Source organism: Hyla sarda, chromosome 7, assembly GCF_029499605.1.
Source record: "Hyla sarda isolate aHylSar1 chromosome 7, aHylSar1.hap1, whole genome shotgun sequence".
NCBI lineage: Eukaryota > Metazoa > Chordata > Amphibia > Anura > Hylidae > Hyla > Hyla sarda.
This window is the reverse complement of record NC_079195.1, coordinates 82,789,691-82,803,878: the sequence shown is the minus strand read 5'-3', so window position 1 is coordinate 82,803,878 and position 14,188 is coordinate 82,789,691. Positions and strand designations below refer to the sequence as shown.

Below are 14,188 nucleotides of genomic sequence, written 5' to 3'. Positions count from 1 at the left end.
GATTGAAAGATAATCATTGAAATTTCAATGATGCATGTATGTAAGCTAGTGCTAACATCCAAAAATTGAAGGCCCAAGTCCAGCAGCATCAGTAAGCCAAGTAGTTCCTGAAACACACAGTCAGGAGCAGGCATCAGCAGTACACAAGAGGGTTTCAGAACCCCTTACATTGAAAGAACAATGTTGAAATCTCAATGAAGCATTTATGTAAGCTAGTGTTAACATCCAAAAATTTAAGGCCCAAGCCCAGCAGCATCAATAAGCCAAGAAGTTCCTGAAACACAGTCAGGAGCAGGCATTAGCAGTACACCAGAGGGTTTCATAACCCCTAAGATTGAAAGATCAATGTTGAAATCTCTATTGAAGAGGTATGTTACCTCGTGCTATCATCAAAGAATTTAAGGCCCAAGCCCAGCAGCATCACTGAGCACAGTAGTTCCTGAAACACACAGCCTGGAGCAGGCATCAGCAAGTTTACAAGAGGGCTTCACAACCCCTAACATTAAAATGTTAATGTTGAAATCTGTATAGAAGATGTATGTTAGCTAGTGCTTAGGCACAGGCCCAGCAGCATCATTAAACCATATAGTTGCTGAAACACACAGCCTGAATCAGGCAGCAGTAGAAGTACACAAGGGGCCTAATAACCCCTAACATGAAAAGGTGAATATTGAAATCTGTATAGAAGATGTATGTTAGCTAGTAGTGATGAGCGGCATTGCCCATATTCGAATTTGCAATATTTTGCAAATATATTGATGAATATTCATACTATATTCGCAAATTTCACGTATTCATTATATTTGCATATTCGAGTATTCGAGGAAGAAAACAGTGAGGGGGTGGGCAACTTTACTATTGGTTGCTAGGGATGTTGTTGATAACTTCTGACAAGTGTATTTGCATCATTCTAATTGGCCCACAAGTGAAAAGAAGGACTATGGGAATATTCACATATGCAAATATGCGCACATGAGAATATGTGCACATGCGAATATTCACATATGCGAATATGCGCAAATGCGCATATGCGGAAAAAAAAGAGAATATTCACAATTTTGAATATATATAGCGAAATAAAAATTTGAAATGCGAATATTCGTGCCCAACACTATTAGCTAGTGCAAACATCAAGAAAAATTTGTAACAGGCCCAGCAGCATCAGTAAGCCAAGTAGTTCCTGAAACACACAGCCTGGATCAGGCCGCAGGAAGCATACATAAGAGGGCTTCGCAACCTTTAACATTAAAAGATCAATGTTGAAATCTCTATTGAGCATGTATGTTTGCTAATGCTACCATAAAAAAATTGTAGTTAATATCCAAGACAGTCCCAGCAGCATCAGAAAACAATATATTGACTGAATGACACAGCCTGGAGGTGGGGAAAGCATATGGAGCCCATATAGTGTCTGAATGGTACAGCCTGGAGGTGGCCGAAGCATAAGGAGACCATATAGTGGCTGAATGAAACAGCCAGGAGGTGGCAGCAGCAGCAGCATCAGGAGTCCTGAAAGTGACCCGGTGACAGAGTGGTGTTGTGGGTGGCAATACTAGTACCAGGTGATGAAGGTGGCTGGAATGTTTGTAACTGGGGAGCAGTGCCTTAAATCTGTTTGGCATTATTCATATTTGTAAGTGTTGGTGTAGCACCATGGTCAATCTACTCTGATGCATCTGGCATTGGTGGGTGGAAATCCTGGCTGATCCATGCCTGATGGATTTTTCATGGTCAGACGAGTTCTCCTTGACGAGTGACTATGGGCCCCGCCGCACTGAACACCGGCTCTGATGGCACACTACTGGCTGGGCAGGACAGCTTTTCCAGGGAAAACTCTGCTTGTTGCGGCCATAAATCAAGTTTGGCTACCCAGAAGTCCAGCGGTTCTTCAAGGTTTGTTGGCATGACCATGTCAAGGAATGCCACCACCTGCTGGTTAAGTTTCTGCTCCATGTCTACCTGCTGCTGATGAGTTGCTTCACTATGCGGGTGAAGAAAGGTACTCATCAGCGACTGTAGACTTAGGCTGCTGCTGATGGAGTTGGTACTGCTCCTGCCACCCCTACTTTCCCCAGCAGCCATGGCAGTGGAAGGTGATCGCAGAAGGCCCCCCGATTCAGACCTGCGAGTGGATGGACGATGGCCCCCATAGGCATCGGCCAACTGACTACATAGGATCTCTCTGTAGTAGGACAGTTTGTCCTCCCTCTCAGTGGGTGCAAAAAAAGCCCCCATTTTGTGTCGGTAGTGAGGGTCCAATAAGGTGGAGCCCCAGAAGTCATCCAGCTGCCGAATGTTGACAATTCAGCGGTCAGTACAGAAGCATCTGAGCATGCATTGTGCCATTTGTGCAAGTGACTCGGGGGGACTCCCTGTCTCCATCTCCACTGCATACTGCCATGGTGTATCTTGGTCCTCTGTCTCACCTTCCTCAAAACTCTCTAGCTCCTCTAGTTGATCATGCTCCTCCTCTCCTGTCAGATGACTAGAAACACCGCCCATCTCATGAAGGCTAAACTGTGCTCCACTGTGCCCCTCCTCCTCCTTATCCTCCTCCAGTTCAGCCCCCATAGGGCTCATGTGGCCGTGAGATGTAGGCGCAACATCTCCATTGCCCTGACCAGCCATCGTTTCCAACACTTGTTGTAGGAAATGAAGCAGTGGAATTACATTGTTCATCCTGTAATCCTGGACACTTACATATAATGTGGCTTCCTCAAAGGGCCTGAGCAAATGGCAGGTGTCACGTGTGAGCTGCCACTGGTTCACATTGAAGTTACACGGGGGAGTACCCCTATCCGCTTGGATCATCAAGAAATAGGTGATGGCTTTTCTCTGTCCTTACAGTCGGTCCAACATATGGAGGGTGGAATTCCAACGTGCGGTAACGTCACAGATCAGACTATGTTGGGGGATACCATTCTGACGCTGCAGCTGAAGGAGGGCGTGCTTTGCGGTGTACGAGTGGCTGAAGTGCATGCAAAGTTTCCTTCCCATTTTTAGGATGTCTTGCAAATAGGGGGAACACTTCAGGAACTGCTTGACAACCAGATTTAACACATGTGCCATGCAGGGCGCATGGCTCACCCTTCCTTGTGGCAGCACGGCCAAGATGTTCTTCCCACTGTTGTTCACCATGGTTCCCATTTCCAGTTTTCATGGAGTAAGCCATGCTCTGATTTCTTTACGAATGACTTTCAGCGGTTTCTCCCCTGTGTGGCTCTTTTCGCTAGGGCACACCATGTGAAGAACAGCGTGACACCGCCGTGCCCTGCACACATGGTATGCTGAAGGGCCACTGAGACTTGTCTTGGCAGTGTAGGCTGAGGACACCATGGAGGATGAGGACCAACGGGCTGAGAGCATGGAGGAGGAAGCGGCGTGACCTGTCCAAATTGGGGTTGTGGCTGTGCAGGAACCACATTCACCCAGTGAGCCGTAAAAGACATGTATTGTCCCTGACGGTAGTTACAGCTCCAGACGTTAGCGCTGCCATGCACTTTGGTACACACCGACAGGCTCAAGGACTGGCCCATCTTCTCTTGTACAAAATTGTTCAGGGCTGGTACCGCCTTCTTCGCAAACAAATGACGGCTTGGCACACTCCACCTCGGCTTGGCACAAGCCATCAGTTCTCTGAAAGGTGCAGAGTCCACCACTTGAAAAGGGAGGGACTGCAGCACCAGCAACTTAGACAAGAGCACATTCAGCTTCTGCGCCGATGGATGAGTGGGCGCATACTGTTGTCTCTTGGACATGGCTTCGCAGATGGATTGTTGGCGGAATGGCTGACTAAAAGTGGGAGAAGCAGGAGCATCTGGAGCGACAGAAAGAGGGTATGACACACAGCTCCCTTTGGCTGAGGTGGTGGAGCCTTGGCTGACTGAAAGAGGGAGCGGCGTGCCACTGGGTGATGCAGCAGGCTGGACCACTACATCGGAGCCACGGTTCTCCCAGGCCGCTTTATGGTGGCAAAGCATATGTTGACGCAGGGCCGTGATGCCAACACTGGGACTCTGGCCACGCTTCACCTTCTGACGACATATCTTGCATGTGGCTACGTGAACCTCCTCTGGATGCTTGATGAAAAACTGCCACGCCACCGAGTAGCTGATTTCCCCCCCCCAACAGTCCGCACTAATTGACTGCTACCGCCGCCGTCTCCAGGAACCCCTTTTCCACTACCTCCCAGGAAGGTAGGCTGCCGCGAAGCAGGTGGTCTACCCCGGGCACGTTTTGGGTCCACAATTTCCACTTCTGCCACCACGCTGACTGCCAACCATGCTACCGCCTTGCTGGCTCAGCTGCTGCTCTCTTCTCATGATGATGATGATGATGATGAAGCCCCTTCTGCACCCGGCTCCCAATTGTGATTGGCTTCATCATCATCGAATTGTGTCTGAACGTCACTGATGTCCTCCTCAGGTTCCTCAACAGTGTCTGCTTCAGGACCCTGAACCCTGGCAACATCGCCTCTCACGTCACTCTCCTCATTACTACTTGCCTAGCGGAGGAAGCGGCAGAGGTCTCCTCCACTTCTTGGCTGGGCAGTAGCTTCTGACTGTACTCTATTAGATCATCCTCAGTGAATAGTGGAGCTGAACCCACAACATAAGAAACTTCTGTAGGAGAGGGAACAGCATGGGATAGAGGCAATGGGAGGACAGGGACTGCTCCCGGGCCATGCCAACTGAGGTTTTTGAACCCACCGACTGTTGACTGGGGGTGTCAGATGTCATTTGTGATGAAGTGGATGACTATGTTAACCAATCGACGACGGCAGATGCGCTGCTGGTCGAGAGACGACCGCTAGCTGATGACGGGAGCTCAGGCCTCTCACTGCGACTCCTGCTGCCACTCGCCCCTAGTCTGCTGCGACCTCTGCCTGAAGGATTTGGGCCTCTGCACATCCTGGCATTTCTCTGCCTGACATACTTAGTGTGTATATGCGGGGAGTACAATACGCTTCACTATGCTTAAAACAGTATTTGTCTAGAACAGCAGCAGGTGATTACTTTTGGCTGTCCTTTCACAGTATGTAGGCCCTTGACATATTAACAGGTACAAAATGGTACACTACATAGATGTAGATATGTGGTATGCATGTAGGAGGGCAAAAAAAATGCGCTACAGTACACTTGGAAAATGTATTTTCATAAAACAGCCAGTGATTACTTTTCCCTGGCCTTTCACTGTATGTAGGCTTGTTACAGATTAACAGGTACAAAAAAGTGCACTACTTAAATGTAGGTATGTGGTATGCACGTATGAGGGCAACATTCGCTACAGTACACTAGGAAAACATATTTTTGTAAAACACCAGCCGGTGATTACTTTTGCCTGGACTTTCCCAGAATCTAGACTTGTTACAGATTTATAGCTACAAAATAGTACCCTGCTTTGATGTTGGCAGGAGTCAAGTCCTGGGGAAAAAAGTGTGGGAATTCACCCATGATTTCCACTCAAGGGCTGGTCCTGCAGGACTCCTGCAAATAGGAACAGTGTTCCTGCTCTGGAAAAAGTGCAGGAACCCCGTTCCAATGCGTTAGTGCACGACTTGAGCCCTGGATGTAGGTATGTGTTATGCATGTATAAGGGCAGAAAATTGCACTACAGTCCGCTGAAAAAAACGTATTTTTGCTCAACAGCAGCAGTACACAACAGTGCTGCACCACAAAAAATAAAAAATGTATGTTAAACCCAAAATTGCACTCTGTCAAAGAATATTAAGAATGGAGTGAACTGCTGGTTATTATACCGTCTACAGACTAGTATCAGCAGCAGATTTCTTGTGGAAAAAATACACAGAATTGCGCTGAAAAATCATTCATGCCTCCTCTGCTAAGGTTGATGAAGTTGAAGTAGCTTGTTGAAATGTATGAGGCAATCAAAAGCTATCTGTCCCTCTCTGATAAAATGCTGAATAAAGTCACTGGGAGGTTAATGGCTGGCGTAAAAATCCTTTTCAGTGAGAACAAGCAAAGCACTGCTCTCTGTATGCAATGCTGATGTGACTAGCAGTTGGAAGTGGAACGCTGCGCTATGATAAATTCAGCTTGTCTGTGTAACACCGTCCTATCACTCTGCAGTGTATGGCATGAAATTAGTAGCCGCAAAATGTTTGCCAATTATATAGGGCTGTGACACCATGAATGCTGATAGGCTGCATCATGCATGTGATTCAGGGTCATCCCGCCTACCTCCCTTCCTGCCTTCCCAGCATCCCCTGCCCCATGTACTGACATGTGGATCTGCCATTTTAGGTGTCCTGGAGCCTGGAACGCTGCAAAATGGAGTTTAATGAAGCGATTTGTGGGATAGAATGGCGGCAATATTCGCATTCATTGCAAATCGAATATTTCCTGAAATTCCTAATGAATTCTGTTTCGTCTGCTTAGATTCGCTCATCTCTAATCACGACGCATAAGCGGTGGTATTCCCATTCTACCTGCCACGTCTGCAGGGGATACACTGCATAGTTATTGTTACCGACACGTTTTCAGAGAAACAATGTCACGACTCGTAAACAGTAGACATAGATGGTACACACACTACACCTGCCACGTGGGCAGAGGATTACACTGTGCAGCTTTTGTCACTGTCACGTCTTCAGGGCAACAACAGCACGCCATACAGGTAAGTGTATACTCTTTGTATCTAACACGGCCGGAGGAGGATGCACTACGGAGTTGCTGTTGATTACACGCTGTCAGAGTAACAACGGCATGGTGCATTAGGGTTGTAGTCCCTGCATACCTATCACTCCAGAAGTGGGATACACTGGGTAATTATTGTCACCAACACACTTTCGTAGTTCTAGTTCCATGACAAATAAAGGGGGGGAAAAAAGAAACAATGGTTATGCTGGACTTGTCACGTGTACAGGCTCGAGGGTACGCAAAGAACTATCACACAGGTACAATGATTATGTATAGACATGTCTCGTCTATAGGCACGATGCTTACGAATAGACCTAGTAAAGGTTCAGGCATGGTGGTTCTTGAATAGAACTATGGGTTCGAGGGTTACACAAGGCATTGTCACGGTCCCAGGCACAATGGATATGAAGTTTTCTGTCAATCGCGGCAGCACATCACCCCGGAGTTCAGTTTTCAGGCCAAATTTCGGAGGTTGGGTTCTTAGTTAGTCCTGGCCTGTCTACAGGCACGAGAGGGCGATGCAAGGCTCAATTACTCGCAACAGGCAAATGCTTCCAAATACAGTTGCTTGGTAGTTTATGGTATGGCTGTCGGACAGTGCGGATAGTCTTCAGGTAAGTTCTCAAGCTTAGTCCTGGTTAGGTAAATATACTTATCATGGTTAAGGTCGGTCATGGGGTCAGGTTACTGTGGGTCTATGAGCCAACAGTTTTGGGTCTTGGCCTTGTAAAATAGGAATCGGATAGTGTAGTTTAGGCTTGATAGGCAGCTAGCAGTTCCCTCGGTTTCCATGACACACATCGGTGTGTTTAGACTGTACGCTAGCATGGTCTAGAGTCAGGCTTGGTCTATTCTGCAGTGTAGGTATAGTGGTTTCAACTATCCATCACTAGGTAGAGCCTTCAGACATAATTAATTGGTTGATTCCAGTGTTATAGGGTCTGTTTCAGGGGTTCAGAGGTAGTGAAGCTAGGGGGTGGGGTTGTTTACGAGGTTAAGCATTCTACTACTTAACCTACTGGCCAGGTGTTTTGCCCTCTAAAGGCCTACCCTAGGTCGCAGCAGGGACACAGTTTAACCGCTGTTGGTAGGGCAACCTTCCTTGCAGGTCCATAGGAAGTTTGTGACGTGAACATGAGGGGAAGTTTGCTCCAATCACATTTCAGTTCGTTTCTCACATAAGGTCACTTAGCACCACTTTGGGAGGTAATCATTGGGAATTCTCAGGTCACCCTTTCGCATTGGGGCAGCATCAGCAGTTTCACGACACAAGGCTCCTCTGCACTTTATACAGAAGTTAGGAAGTAAGGCTGCTATGCTACTTATGTCCCAAATCCCCACAATAAAATGGCTGATTGTCACACAGGTGCGTGCATATTGGTGGGAGGGGCATTGCATATTTAACGCACGCCCCCCGTCACTCAGGTGCGTATGTTGCTTTTGGCGAAACCCACACTCCCTCCCTTATTCTCGTATCAATTTAATGGAGTATGCCCTCTTAAGGCTAACCCTCGGTCGCGGTTTTTGGGCACAGTTCCACAGCTTTACTATACAGTATTATGCATATGTGTTATTAGTTTCATTACAGGAACCACCAAAGAAGTATTATCTACTGGTATAGGTAAGTCTTGCCAGTCACGTATTGAGCTTCGACCACAAATATATTATATTATATTATATTGAATACGTGTGAAAAAAAAAATTATGAAACTTGTTTTTTATAATTTTTTTATTTTAAATAATGTCTTTATATAGAACAACTGGAAACTAAACAGCTAGTACATCCCAAGAAGAAACCGAGCAGCCACCAGCTACCCTGTCAGAGCCACAGCCAAGTACATCATCTTCTCAAGATTCTTCCGAGATAGTGATGGAAACTGATTCGGAAGCTGTTGTCTCAGGGGAATCAGTGGAAGCAACTACAATTCCGCTAGAACAGCCAGCAGAAACCCCCCCTGTCACAACAAGGTATCAAACGTCATGGCCGTGGAACCATCCGGATGATGGATAAACAATAGGAAGTGGAAGGTGAAGCATTATCCTTCATCTGGAGGGTCGAGGGCAACAACGAATGTGATCACTTTGGATACACATTGGCCTCAAGAGTCCGAGCCATGTCAACACCTATTAGGCAAAATGTCATGGCCTATTGTCTAGCTGCAAGCACGATCTTCGATGCTGGGCACCCACTTCCCCCGGTGGAAATTTAATAAAAAATCTCAGGATGTGCTCAGGAGGGCGGCCAGCCTCACCAAGGGGAACCGATAAGGCGACACAAACAAAGAGCCATCATTTTTCTACTTCACCACAAATACCTTTACCCCTGCAACTACTCCATATCCCCAATATCATTTTCCCAGAAATTTGCCACAAACCAACACCCCTGGTCCTGCTCACATGGAGCATCACAATGTTTATGGTGCCACATCCTACTACCAAAGCTAGATAGTTTTTCAAAAGTGTAAATATTTTTTGTTTATTCTGATGGGTTATACAATTTTTCTGTAAATTGTATAATACAGATATTTAATTTTGTAATAAATAATTTTTTGGTTTACGATGATCATCTTGTGTTCTGATTATATTATCTTTGCATTTTACATAACATGTAGTATAGTCCCATACACTTAATTTTCAGAAGGTTTAAAAAAAATGAAAACAAATTCTACTCTTTTTTCAACATTTTCTCCAAAATATGTAAATATGCTAAATATGCTAACTATTGTCTTTAAAAAATACATGACTCCTGAGTGAGATAAATACATGCACATTTGAGGGCTAAAATAAGCTTTTTTTTAAAGGGGCGTACCCAGATCAAAGACTCAATCCTGTTGATTGTGTCCTTTTTTTTTCAGGGCCCACGGCTAAATGATTGACCCTGATTTCCCTCTAATCATCGGTCTGAATTGACTGTCGATTTTCCACAATCACAGACCCACAAGTCCTTCTCATAGGACCCCCAAGTCCTTCTCATAGGATGCCTGTTGAAGATTTTCAGCAGGTATCCCGTTCTGGTCTCTGCTTAGTGAGCGGCGTGGACAGGCAAATTGCATGGTGTACCTGTACGCCATGCGTCCTAGATATTTATAAATCGGAAACAATAGCACTATACAAAAAGGTATAGAATGTTTTAGTTAAATATCACCCAGCTTTAAACACAACTTTAAGAGAAAAAACACACACACACAAGATGGTGGATAAAAAATATTTTACTTAACTTGGAAAAACGATGCACTCCATTGGGTAGAGTAATGGAAGACCACAGGGTGGTAGTGGTATGCAACAAAGCCAAAATATTTATTTAACATAGGTCAAGGCTTATTCCAGATTGACAACTGGAAAGGAAAAAAAGTAGGATACAAATTGGTAGGGCACAGGTTGCTCAAGGGCAGCCCAACTCAACAAGTTAGTCCACATGGTGGACAAATGCAAAGTCCAACATAACAATGTGATCCAAGCACATAGTGCACAGGGTAGTGAGGGGCAAAAACCAGGATGCTGGAAGGACATGAGAACACCAATGGAGATTCTTGACAAGCTTCTTTCCATCTGTAGCCATCAGTTTCACTGGACATATGTTAAGCACCAAGGCTGGTTAAACTTGCCAGGACACGGCACCTTCGGGAGACATGAAATAGTCAGTGAAGGTTTCTCTCACAAGTACAGCACTGTTGGATGGCTGCCCTGAGCCAAAGTTGATGGGGGAGTCATTCAAAGCTGCAGGTTGCTCCACTTCTAAGTACAAGCTTTCATAGTCCCGAACAAAGTTATGGAGGTCACACGCAGCTTTGATGAGTGCATCAACTGTGGTCTCATCCAACTGCATTGCACAGGTTAAGATCCTCCACTTACTACTCATGATCCCAAAGGTGCACTCCACGAAGCATCATGCCCGGCTCAGCCTTGCGTTGAAAACTGTCTTTTGGCCATTCAGTCCCCTCTGTGGGTATGGACGCAGCAGGTTATTCATTAGAGGAAAAGCCATACCATGACGAAGGGGACTGGATGTGGGGTACCCGGAAGAGGTCTTGGTGGGGGCAGAGTCACCTGATCTCCCAACACTTGCTGGCGAAATTCTGATGTCAACAGCACCTGCAAGTCCCCAGTACTACCATAGGTGCCGACGTCGATGGCAATGTACTTGTAATTGACATCAGCCACCGTCATCAGGGCAACAGAAAAGTACTTCTTGTAATTGAAGTACTGTGATCCTGATCACGGTGGTTGCTGCACTAGTACATGCTTCCCGTCGACGGTGCCTATGCAGTTTGGGAATTGGGCTACAGACTGAAAGCCTGCTGCTGCCTGTAGCCACGTCTCCTGGGTTGGACTGGGCATAGAAATGGGCTGCAAGTGTTGCCAGATCACGTGGCATGTTGACCTCACAATTCCAGAGATGGTAAATTTTCCGACTCGGAATTGGAGGTACAACGATGCAAAACTCTCCCCAGTTGCGAGAAATCTGAAAGAGAAAAAAAATATAAAAAATTAATAAGCTTGTAAAGACATAGCTAACACTTTGCAGATCATTTGACAAGGCAAGCATACCGTGTTTAGAGGAAATCAGTCACCAGTGTCAACTATACTTAATTGTCGGTACCGACCAGTTGTGCAGGTGACACTGATGACAATGGTACTTACCTTGTCCCCGTCCGGCCAGGGTATCTTTGCTCCGGGCATTGGCTTGGGGCATAGGTGGAGCTTAATGACATCACCGCTGCTGTTCCCAGGACCCGGGACCTGGCAGAAAGCCTCAGCAGCTTGGGGCAAGGGCAGAGCTTAGCGACATCCCCGCTGCTGCTCCCAGTTGAATCCCGAGTCCTGAGAACAGCAGCGGTGATGTTATTAAGCTCCGCCCATCCCCCAACCCGGGTGCCCGGAGCAAAAATACCGGAGAACATTACAGGAGATCCGCGACACGGAACGGGACAAGGTACCATTGTCACCATTGGCACCTGCACTACCTACCGGTACCGACAGGTTAGTGCAGGTGACACTGGTGACATTTCTTTTAACCACTTTAGCAACATTACAAAAGGGGAAATGCCCATAACTGGATGATCATTTTATTACGATCGCCATTACAAATGACTCCCAATGCACCATCTGTGCTTCACTTTTGCAAGATAAATGATTCAACCAAAAAAATAATGAAACTTACCACAATGTGATCAACAGATGTTCAGTAGAATTGATGGCTTGGTGGAGTCTGGTGTCCTGTAGTTGGAGATGTGGATTCAGCATCTCTTGCAGCTTGTCAAACGTCTCCCTTGGCATCCTCAAGAAGTTGTAGAACTTCTCTAGATACCTGTTAAAAAGAGGAAAAAAAAAAAAGAAAAAAATATCAGTGCACTATTGGTTCTTTCACAAGAAAAGCACCAAATGATTAGAATAACTATTTTTATACACAAAAATATATTTATTTTAAATGCTGTACAATTTATGGTAAAAATGACATGTTTTCTTTATTGTACTGCTTTACAAAAATATCAAATTGTTTAATGGGGTAATGTGGGGCTACAACATCTTATCCCCTATTAAAAACAAATAGGGGATAAGATGTTAGATTGTGGGGGTCCTGCTGCTTGGGACCCCCACGATCTCAGTGACACTGCCAGTGGTCTCCGTAACACGGAAGCTTGGAGATTCATTGTCCGAGACGTCAGTATGTAACCATTGCACCTAATCACATACACATGAATGGAGGGGGTGCGGCGGCTGTAGTCACTAAACATCCAGCACGGAGCAGATTTTGCTCCGTGGCCGGATTACCACGCCATCAATTGCGGAGGGTACCCAGCAGAGGGACTCCCACAATCTAACATCTTATCCCCTATCATTTTGATAGGGAATAAGATGTTTTAGTGCCGAATATTTGCGGTCATGTACAGGACATAGAAGTACGTTATGGTGCATAAACTACAAATGTACATTTATGTCCTGCGTCATTAAGGGGTTAATAGGAGCAAACACAGCTATATGACATGCTGTTGGTTGAAGTTAGGTCACATCTGGAGACACAGGTTGGGGAAATTTACATGGTTTATGGAGATTAGTGGACTGAAACATATGGGTGTTAAATAAATGTACCTGCGAAGCTCCTGGTACAGATGTCCAATGTGGCCATGAGATTCACGTAACTGGTTGATAGGATGAACCCAGTATCTACGATGTAAACAAATTGTAAAAGTTTAAAGAAAAAAAATTGTACATAATAGCACAAAATATACAACATATATACCTACCATACGGCCTCTGCATCGACGGATGATGTTCACAACAATTCTCGTCAGTAGGCACAATTGTGCAGGATGTAACCTAATCTGCGGTTCTTGCGCTTCAATCCTCAGAACATCTCCGCTCCTTGCACTCCTTTGCTCTGATGTACTTGCTTCTGTGGATCCACCCAATTTTTAAGAAAATTATGATTTTTATCAGAGAGAGAGAGAGATAACACACAGTCGGAGACTCGGAAATAATAATCTCAAAATGGTTGCCAAAGAAAAAGTGGGTGGAGAGTGGGCGTAAAATGGGTATATTTGTTGGAGTACAACCCCCATAAATTTTTTTTTATTTTGCGCAAATTCCGCACACAAAATTCACGCAAAATCTGCGCAAAAGTGCGGTGGACAGAAATGTTTTTTTCACAATGAGCTCTATGGGGTTAGGACATGGATTCTGCATGAAGAAAGAACATGTCATGCGGAACGGAATTCAGTGACAGAATTCCGCCAGTGGAAATTCCTCAGTGTGAACTGAGGAGCAGAAATTTGATTACACTCTATGGGGTTTATCACTGCTGCATGAATTGGAGAGGAATAAGCGAGGGAAATTACTCAAGTAAATTCCTCTCCAATTCCTCAGTGTGTACATAGAATGTGTCAGCAGATAAGAACAATTTGGCCCATCTAGTCTGCCCAATAATCTGAATCCTATGAATAGTCCCTGGCCCAATCTTATATGAAGGATAGACTTATGTCTATCCCATGCATGCTTAAACTCCTTCACTGTGATTGTAGCTACCACTTCTGCAGGAAGGCTATTTCATGCATCCACTACTCTCTAAGTAAAGTAATACTTTCTCATATTGCTGTTAAATCTTTGCCCCTCTAGTTTAACCTCTAGGGGACGCAGGGCGTACCTTACTCCCTACGCCCGCTCTCGTGATAAAATAGATCGGGTCGGTCCCGGTGGCTAACGGTAGCCGGGACCCATGGCTGATACCGGACATCACTGATCGTGGTGATGTCCGGTATTAACCCTTTAGATGCGGTGATCAAACTTGATTGCCGCATCTAAAATGTAAAAATTACATCCTGGCAGTTCAGTCGGGCTGATCGGGACCACCGCCGGATCAGGATAAAGGAGGAGGGTCCGATCGGTGATTGATTGCTCCAAGCCTGAGATCCAGGCTTGAGCATTCGACCGCCGATAACACTGATCAATGCAATGCTATGGCATAGCATTGATCAGTGCTGGCATGTTATTGTCCCCTATGGGGGCTATAACATTGCAAAAAAAAAGTTAAT

The 14,188-nt window shown here is 45.6% G+C and overlaps 2 long non-coding RNA genes across 3 annotated transcripts in view; one reads left to right on the top strand and one right to left on the bottom strand.

The window, feature by feature from the left end:
* Positions 1 to 8,483, top strand: part of LOC130281896 (uncharacterized) — a 29,271-nt gene extending 20,788 nt beyond the window's left edge. For both annotated transcript variants that reach the window (XR_008846156.1, XR_008846157.1), the window contains exon 3: positions 8,415 to 8,483. This is a non-coding gene — a long non-coding RNA (uncharacterized LOC130281896). The remainder of the gene's footprint in view (positions 1 to 8,414) is intronic.
* Positions 8,484 to 9,975: 1,492 nt separating this feature from the next.
* On the bottom strand, positions 9,976 to 12,817 carry LOC130282575 (uncharacterized). The gene is made up of 3 exons (XR_008846456.1): positions 12,750 to 12,817; positions 11,821 to 11,967; positions 9,976 to 11,121 (listed from the first exon to the last, which is right to left on the bottom strand). It is a non-coding gene; the product is annotated as an uncharacterized LOC130282575 (long non-coding RNA).
* Positions 12,818 to 14,188: the final 1,371 nt, after the last annotated feature.